The sequence below is a fragment of the Hordeum vulgare genome, chromosome 1H (assembly GCF_904849725.1).
Source record: "Hordeum vulgare subsp. vulgare chromosome 1H, MorexV3_pseudomolecules_assembly, whole genome shotgun sequence".
In the NCBI taxonomy this organism is placed as follows: Eukaryota; Viridiplantae; Streptophyta; class Magnoliopsida; order Poales; family Poaceae; genus Hordeum; species Hordeum vulgare.
The window spans coordinates 513,542,559-513,551,122 of NC_058518.1; the positions used below are offsets into that span (position 1 = coordinate 513,542,559).

The 8,564-nt window shown below is 47.1% G+C and overlaps 1 long non-coding RNA gene across 1 annotated transcript; it reads left to right on the top strand.

The window, feature by feature from the left end:
- The first annotated feature begins 1,256 nt into the window (after positions 1-1,256).
- Positions 1,257-3,614, top strand: LOC123421686. Its single transcript, XR_006619902.1, has 3 exons — positions 1,257-2,996; positions 3,083-3,441; positions 3,512-3,614. It is a non-coding gene; the product is annotated as an uncharacterized LOC123421686 (long non-coding RNA).
- The last annotated feature ends 4,950 nt before the right edge of the window (positions 3,615-8,564 follow it).

Consider the following 8,564-nt stretch of genomic DNA (forward strand, 5'->3'; position numbering starts at 1 on the left):
TTTGCGTCAGCATTTTTTGTGTATTGATGTGTATGTTGAACGTTTTTAGTGAGGCATTAATTTGGTATTGATCTAGGATAGGAATGGTTGTAGGTTTTGCATTAGCATTTGTAACTTTGTTGACCTTTGTATTTATGAACAGTAGTTATAAGTAGAGGGACGTTAGTAGCTTACTTGCTCTATATATACACATCATCCTTTGTGTTTATTTCGATGTTGGTGTATGCAGTTCTTAGTTTGTGAGCTAGACTTAATTCTTTTTCAGTTGTGTTGGTTGTAGGTACGATTATATTTGTTAAACTTTGTTGTCTTTAATTCTTTATTTTTTTTAAATAATGAGTAATAGTTGTATGTTAAATTTGTTGAAATTTATTGTGTATTGTAGGTTTGTTGTTCGAATAAAGTTAGCGTAAATGATGGTGTTGAAACAGGTAATATAAATTTATTTGTTTAATTATGTATGTTTCATTTGTGTAGTTGCATATATTTTGTAGATAACGTATGGAAAATATGAATTTTTTGACCTTGGATGGGATGAGAAAATAGGCCCATTTAACGAGATAACACGGTTTCGGCCACCGGAGCAGCGGCCCATTAAGACAGTCGAGCCGACGATGAAAAAGTGTGCTGGAGGTGGCGGTATACATCACATCCGACGGGTAGAAACGACCCGATCGTCAAAATGGACGGCTAAAAAAGCAAAACGCTGAGAGGGCTCGCTTTAGGTTCAGTTTTACTGTCCTAAATGACTTCGACCTTGGGTGCCCGCTCCTCCCGCTTACCGCACCCCACCACCATGGTGTCACCGTATTTGTTGCTCCCCCCTACCCGAGCCCACATGGTAGACCTTATGGTGCTGTTTGAGTACCTTGTTGACGTATAAATGTGTAGCCCACATTTCTGGATTTGCATGAGGTTTTGGATAATGCACATAGTTCTTCATGGTATCTGTCGTGGGAGTAAACCTAACAGTAGAGGTGTAGGGTACGAAAAGATAGGGAAGAGTCCTAGCTACGGTAAGATTGTACGCAAGATATATGAGTTCAGGCCCCTCTATTAGAGGTAATAGCCCTACCTCTCAGTGTTCGGGAGCTCTCACAGTGTGAAATAAGTGTTACAGAAGGTGCGAACCCTTGTGTCAGATGGGAGGGTGGCTTATAAAGAGTGCGCTATCCCTCATAAATGCCCGGCATGCAAGGGTGCGGTTAGTGGTGTTTAAGAGTGTACATTACTGGTAATGTACGTAATAAATGATGTTCAACGCGGTAAACTGAACGCCTGCCCGTTGGATTCTCTTAAATGACTTTAGTCTTCCGTGTCGACTGTCTTCTAGCGCCGTCGAGTGGACGAGGAACCATCCGAGTGCATCGGACGATGTCACAATCCACTCGGAATGTTCCTTGTGGTCCTTAAACTAATGGTGAGGGGTCCTTGGGTAGGACATATGGGTCAGGCCCATGACCCTACCCTAGGGCTATGTCCCCGTCATTAGCCCTCAAATGGATTAAGGTCCGAGTGGTGAAGGTGTCAATGCAAAATCTTGTAGCAGTAGACTGAACTTGAGCTTTGCAGAACGGTGCGTCAATTGGAATCTTCATCATTCGTCCTGACCGATTCTGCAGAGTTGCAAGCCCGAGTGACTTTGGGTACTTGAAGTTACACCAATTGATTGACGATATCTTTGGATGTGATGGATCACTTCGGCAGGTTCGGATTTCATGGGATTTGAAGTTTTGGTTTGCGCGCGCTGCACGGGGATGACGCAACCGCTAAGGTAAGTGGGGTAGCGACGCCTCGATTATCGCGCCGTCATCATCGACACACGTCAAATCTCCTATGTTATTGGGATAAGATGGGATCTGCGGAGCCTACCAGTTAGCGATACAGTCGGTCGATTATATAAATGCGGTCGGCGCTAGGGTTTGAACGGCCCTGCGCTGTTCCTCTTCCTCTGCTCTTCTTCTTCCTCCGCTTCTCCAAAATCTCTGCGCCCCAGATCGAATCGCGCTGCGGCCGGGATGACGAAAGGTCAGACCAGCAAGTTGGAGAGGGAGAAAAAGGCCGGCAGCAAGCAGAAGAAGTCGGGCGGCCGTGCGCCGCCTTCACGGGGTTGGATCCACGGAGACTTTCTCAATTCTTCCGTTCGGTAAGAAGAACTCCTGGGGCTCGTCGAGCACGGGATGTTGGCTGAGAAATCATGGAGGTTGCCCGACAACGAGGTCGAGCTGGAGCCGCAAGAAGAGGAGCGAGTCCTCCTTGTGACCCACATTGAACGAGGTATTTCTCTTCCTCCTCATCCTTTCATCCATGGATTTCTGAATTTCTTTGGAGCTCAGTTGCACCATCTTCCCCCCAATGCTATAGCACATCTCTCTGCATTCGTGACCTTGTGCGGAAGCTTCTTGGGTTGCCCTCCTCATTGGGGGTTATTCAAGTATCTCTTTAGTGTACGATCTCAGTCGGTTAAAAAGGTCAAGCCGACTGATGATAAGACCCACATGATCCAATTGTGTGGGGGCTTGGGGCTTCAGGAAAGAAGCAAGAGTGATTACCCCCACATGACCCTTCCTGAGTCGGTTCGCAACTGGCAGTCGACTTGGTTTTATTGCAATGACTTAGCTTCTCCTGGGATGTCGAGTGCTCTTCCTCCCTTTACTCTTTAGCGACCCATACCTCTTAGGATCCTGTCCATGTCGAGTGAAGAGAAATCCCAAGTAGAGCCTCTGGTAGATAAGTTGATCGGCCTGATGCGCCGAGGAGTGACTGGGATGGATTTGCTGGAGACATTCCTTGCGCGGTGCATTCAGCCTCTCCAAGCAACGGACCATGCCATGTGGCATTACTCGGGCCCAGGGGATTCCACTCGGTCCCATCCAGAAGAGGTCGATGAAGACAAAGTGGCCAAGTGGATTCGCAGCATCACCGACCCTTGTAATAATCCACTCGGGTCCAAGCGGGTGTTACCTTACTCTTTCGGCAATCAGCCGAAGAACGTGGTAAGTTTCATTTTGCTATGCATTCTTATATTGTGGTCGAGTGACTTGAGTCCTTGTCGATTGACTTGATATTTTGCACTTTACAGGAGTGGACGAACTTGTTTTCGCCTGTGCCGAACGGTGCTCTGCTCGATGTCGAGGAAGGGAGCATGGAGGGTAGCGCTGAGGAGGACTACGTGGAGGACAGTGAAGAGGACGAGGATGACTCGGAAGAGAGCAAGGAGGAGGTCTCCTCTCCTTCTCACGCCGAGCCCCGGACCAAGCAGTGCCATGACCCAACTCCCACGTCGGGCAAAGCCTTGGCGTCGAGCAGTCGCAACATTAAGAGGACCAGAGATGCATCCGGCTAGCCCATGGAGAGGACCGCCAAGCAACCAAAGCCCAGCGAGCCGAAGACTCGGAAGGCCCCGCCCAGAATGAGAATATCCATTCGAGTCGCATTAGCGTAAGTACTAAGTAGTCCTTTCACTTTGATCCGAGTGAATTTTCTGTTGACCGAATGGAATTTTTGCCAGAGCTGCAACTTCCGTGACGTCATTGCCTGGAGGAGAAGATCACATGGACGTGGACACCACGGACGTGGTCACCTCCCAACGCAGTATGATCAACTTCCACTCTGCTCTGAATTTTTATACACATAGTTCTCCAATTGGAATTTTGATATTGTTGTTTGTCTTCAGCAGACGTCATCGAATCGGATGATGACGACCAGCCGCTGCGGGAAGCTGAGGTGGTTCGAGTGTGGCTGTGACACCTGTGCTGAGTGCCACGATGCCTATGGCAAGCGCTCCTCCTGCCAGTTCGGTTGTCGTCACTGCGGCTGGACCACAACTGGAGGTTCCAATCGTGTCTGCTACGGATCCGACTGGTTCTGCGCCAGCATACTCTGCACGCCGAGTCCCGGAGGATCAGACTGGTGCCGTCAAGGAGGCCATGATCCAAATGGACCTCATGATGGAGCAAGCCAAAGGAGCATATGAAGCCGTCAAGATAGTACTCCCTCCGTGTCAAAATAAATGTCTTAAACTTAATACAAATTTGTATTAGAGCTTATATAAAGTTGAGACAGTTATTTTGGGACGGAGGGAGTATATGACAACAGCTCTGAACTCCGAGCTAACATCCGCGTAAGTGTGACTGTAAGTTCAATATTCTGTTTTGAACTTTTCACCCACTTGAGGTTTCTTCACCCACTCGGGGTTTAGTAGTGATGCAAAGTTACATAATTCCACTCTGCTGAGTTTCAACTTGCACAATGGCGTTCTTCACATGGATTTGAGTCCTCACAAGCTCATTGTTTGATGAATTGTAAACCACATCCGCTAGGTTTCACTCTGAGTGAACCCAGTGGGTGTAGTCTCCGAGACCGCTGTCGAGTGCTTGCATCGGTAGAGGTCTGATTAGAAGAAGAAATTCTTCCTTGTTGTTTTGTGACTCAGCTAGGGCAGACCTGGCCGAGTGTTGTAGGATCCAGTGGGGTCACTCTTAGTGAACCCACTGGGTAGTCTCCCCGAGACCGCTATCAAGTGCTTGCATCGTCAAGGGTCTAATCAGTAGACGAGTTTTTTTTGACTTGGTCATAATGTGTATGGTCGAGTGTTTCAGATCCAGTGGGGTCACTCTTAGTGAACCCACTGGGTGTAGTCCCCGAAACCGCTGTCGAGTGCTTGCATTGGCAGGGGTCTAATTAGTAGACGAGTTTTTTTTACTCGGTCATAACGTGTATGGTCGAGTGTTTCGGATTCAGTGGGGTCACTCTAAGTGAACTCACTGGGTGTAGTCCCCGAGACCGCTGTCGAGTGCTTGCATCGGCAGTGGTCTTAATCAGAAAATACACTTGTTCTTTTCCACTCGGAATTGGGAAATCTTTGTGCTGACTGATCTTTTCCCTTGACCTTGACTTGTCAGATGGGACCAGAATACCTCAAGGTGGAATCGGAAAAGAACCAGCTGCAGTTGGATTATGATGCCTTGAAGAAGACACTCGGAGATCAGGACAAAGTCCTTGCGAAGCTCAAGGAGAAGTCCGAAGCTGATGAGAAGAAGCTCGCGGACCTTAATAGGTTGGTGGATGAAAATGCGAAACTGAAGAAGGAGAGATTGGAGTGGGGAAAGAAGCTGGATTCTATGGCGAAGAGAGGAGATGCCATGGAAAAATTTGTGAACGACTTCCCGACGAAGATGCTTGCGACGCTCATTGGTATGTTCTTTTCACCGAGTGAATATTCGTGGACTTAACCGAATGAACTATGACCGATTCTTCGTTTATCCCTTTTGCACAGAATTCTGCCCAGACTTTGACAAGGAAACTTTTGAGGTGGAGCCGCACGTGGAACCCATCAAGGTGTCCGTTCCTGATGCTGTTGTTGTAGACATGTTCCGCCTCAATTCACGTGTCTTGAAAGATCAGGGGTATCTTGCTCGGATGCGAGCAGTAGTGAAGTGGATCAACAAGGAACTGTGGTCTGAAGACACCTTCCTCACTGATCTGGAGTCTGTGATGGATCGCCTAGGTCGGATTCCTGACAGTGTTCAAGCCTGGAAGAAGTCCACTGCATGGTGTGGAGCTGATGTCGCCCTCTCACTCGTCAGAGTCCGTTGCAAGGAGGCGAGAGAAGATAAACTAAAGGCACTCCAAGTGGCGAACACGAAGAAGCTTCAATTCAAAAACTTCATGGAGACTTTCATCACTGCTGCAACTCGCATCGCTGATGGAATTGATCTCGATACCTTCGTCGAGCCTGCAAGTCCTCGTGAGCCTTGAAGAGAAAACTGCAAGTCCTACACAAAATTTAAATTTGCCTCGGTATGCCGAGTGTTTCATGTATCTGTTTAAACTTCGTTCGGGTGTGGTACCCGAGTACTTTATGGTCGCGTGGATGACTTTGATCCATGCTGAATTTTTCTGGATTTATCTGCTTTCGAGATTTTCTTGATTTTGCAATCCCTCGATTGAATAGGTTGCTATTCATTAGGAAATGTTTTTAACTTACACTTGTAGAAAACGGGGCTTTGGTCGAGGGCCTGAAATCCCATTAGTCCCGCTTCACACACGAACCGGGACCTACAGTGCCATTGGTCCCGGTTCGTGAGGCCAGGGCACCGACCAGGCATCGTGGACCATTGGTCCCGGTTCGTCTCACCACTTTTGTCCCGGTTCCAGCCACGAACGGGGACCAATAAGCCGGTGATATGTCTGAAACGTATCGACTTCTCCAAACACTTTTGCTATTGTTTTGGCCTCATTCTTGCATGATTTGAAAGAAACTAACCCGGACTGACGCTATTTTAAACAGAGCTGAGTGTATGGTTTTCTTCTGTGTAGGAACATGGATTTTTAGGTGTCTCGGAAAATTCCAATAAAAAATAGAGAAAATCCACGCACCAGGAGGAGCCCTGGACCAGAAGATGGGCCAGAGGGGGTCACCAGGCCTCCAGGCGCCCTGGTGGCTCGGCTTGCCCCCTGGTCGTGCCAGGAGGCCGCCTCGGTGGGGCCCACCCCCTCAGGTGCCCTACCTTGGCTCCTATTTTTACCCGAGACGAAGAAACCCAAGAAGAGAAGTTGTTTTGCCAATTCTCGTCGCGGAGTTGCCGCCACCCTCTGTTCTTCTCTGGGAGAGCTAATGTGGACGCTGCCTTGGCCTCCAGTGATGGGAAATTATCACCATCGTCATCACCGTCGCCACTCCATCACCCTTCCATGACTTCCCCTTTCATGTGTGAGTAACTCCCTGCTGTAGGCGAAGGGGGTGGTAGGGATTGGATGAGTTAGACCATGTAATAGTTCGTCAGATCGTTGGGGGCTTGTTTCCTATCATCTACTATGGTGTTTAGCATCTTTGCTACTACTTGTTGCTCTTCATGCTTGTCACTTTGGGCCCGAGTGCCATGATTTCAGATCTGAACCACTTATGTTTTCATGAATATATTTGTGTTCTTGATCCTATCTATGAGTTGTATGCACCTATTATAGTCCGGAACCGGCGATCCCAATGGTGACAACTTGGAACACCAAACACTATAGGAATCTGAGACTTTGCCGTCTGCCAAGGCTGACGGCAAAGGGGGGAACCCCGGACGGCAAAGGCTTTGCCGTTCGTCAGCTGACGGCAAACTAGACGGCAAAAATATATCTGGTGAAGAGGTTATTTGGCGTGTGCTTTTGTAAGGCGAACGGTAAAGAATCTTTGGCATGGGGGGGGGGGCACACGGCAAATAAAATGGGACGGCAGATCCGCAAACGCTCTCGTTAAGTGCTAACGGCAGGCTGTTGGGCCCAACTATTATTTGTCGTTTGCCCTCCCTCACTTTGCCGTCTGCCCTCCCCTCTTTGCCGTTAGCCATGTTTGAGGCCGACGGCAAAGGTGGGCACCCAACCCCTCTCTCCCTCCACCTTTGCCGTCAGCCCCTCCCCCTTTGCCGTCAGCCCCTCCCCCCTTTGCCGTCAGCTGTGTTGGAGGCCAACGACAAAGGGGCACTCCCAACCTGTTTCAGCCAGGCTGTTTTGAGCCTTTGCCGTCTGCCGCAAGGCCTTTGGTGTCGGTGGGCGGACGACAAAGCTCAAAACACCCCCTGTTTAGTTTATTTTCTATTATATCCAGCAATTTTCACAATAATCAGGATATATATATATATATATATATATATATATATATATATATATATATATATTTGACAGAAATAATATTGTTTCTGTACTCATAACCATATTAAAATAACTTCCATCCATAATACATACATATTATGCAAGTTGCATCCGTACCAAACCATATATTACACCAGTTTCATCCATGCATACAAAGTTTCATATATATCCATATACTACAATAGTTTCAATCCAAGCTTCCGTGAAGCCCTGGTAGAAGAAACCAGATTCAAGTATTCCATCAATATAATCCAACCTTTCCGTGAAGTGAATGTAATTTGCAAAATGGCAAATAAGAAAGTTAGAAGAAGAAGACTAGATGAAGAAGAGAAGTATAGGTTATTTCGGAGAGAACTTAGCTAAGTATAGGCCATTTAATAGCTAAGTTAGGTGGAATAGGTCATATTGGAGCTACATAGCCTTATTATGTCATTTAGGAGAGAACTTAGCTAAGTATAGGTCATTCTAGAGCTAACTTGCATAAAATATGTCATTTTGTAGCCAACTATGATTATTAAGCCATTTTGAGCTTATTATGTCATTTTGGAGCTAAACTAGTCATTTTATTGAGCTAACCAAGGTTCTTATAAGCCGGACAGCTCTTGTTGCACAGTGTCCAATTTGGCTTCAGCTTTTTCTGCTTGCTTTATTAAGGCATCTTGATCAGCTTGAGCCCTTTTTAAGTCGGCTTTTAGCTTCTCCATCTCAGATAAGATCAGTTGACACTTATCTTCTGATTTTTCCTGGGCATCCTGCTGATCGGTTAAACTTTTCTTCAAGTCGCCAAATGCTGATTCAGTTTGGATAAGTGATTCCTGTCGAAATATATAGTCAAGGGGCAAGTCTCAGAATTATTGCAAGCAACATCCCTCACACTTGGGGGCTACAAAATTATACAGTATCAAGACCCGGGTCATCTTTTT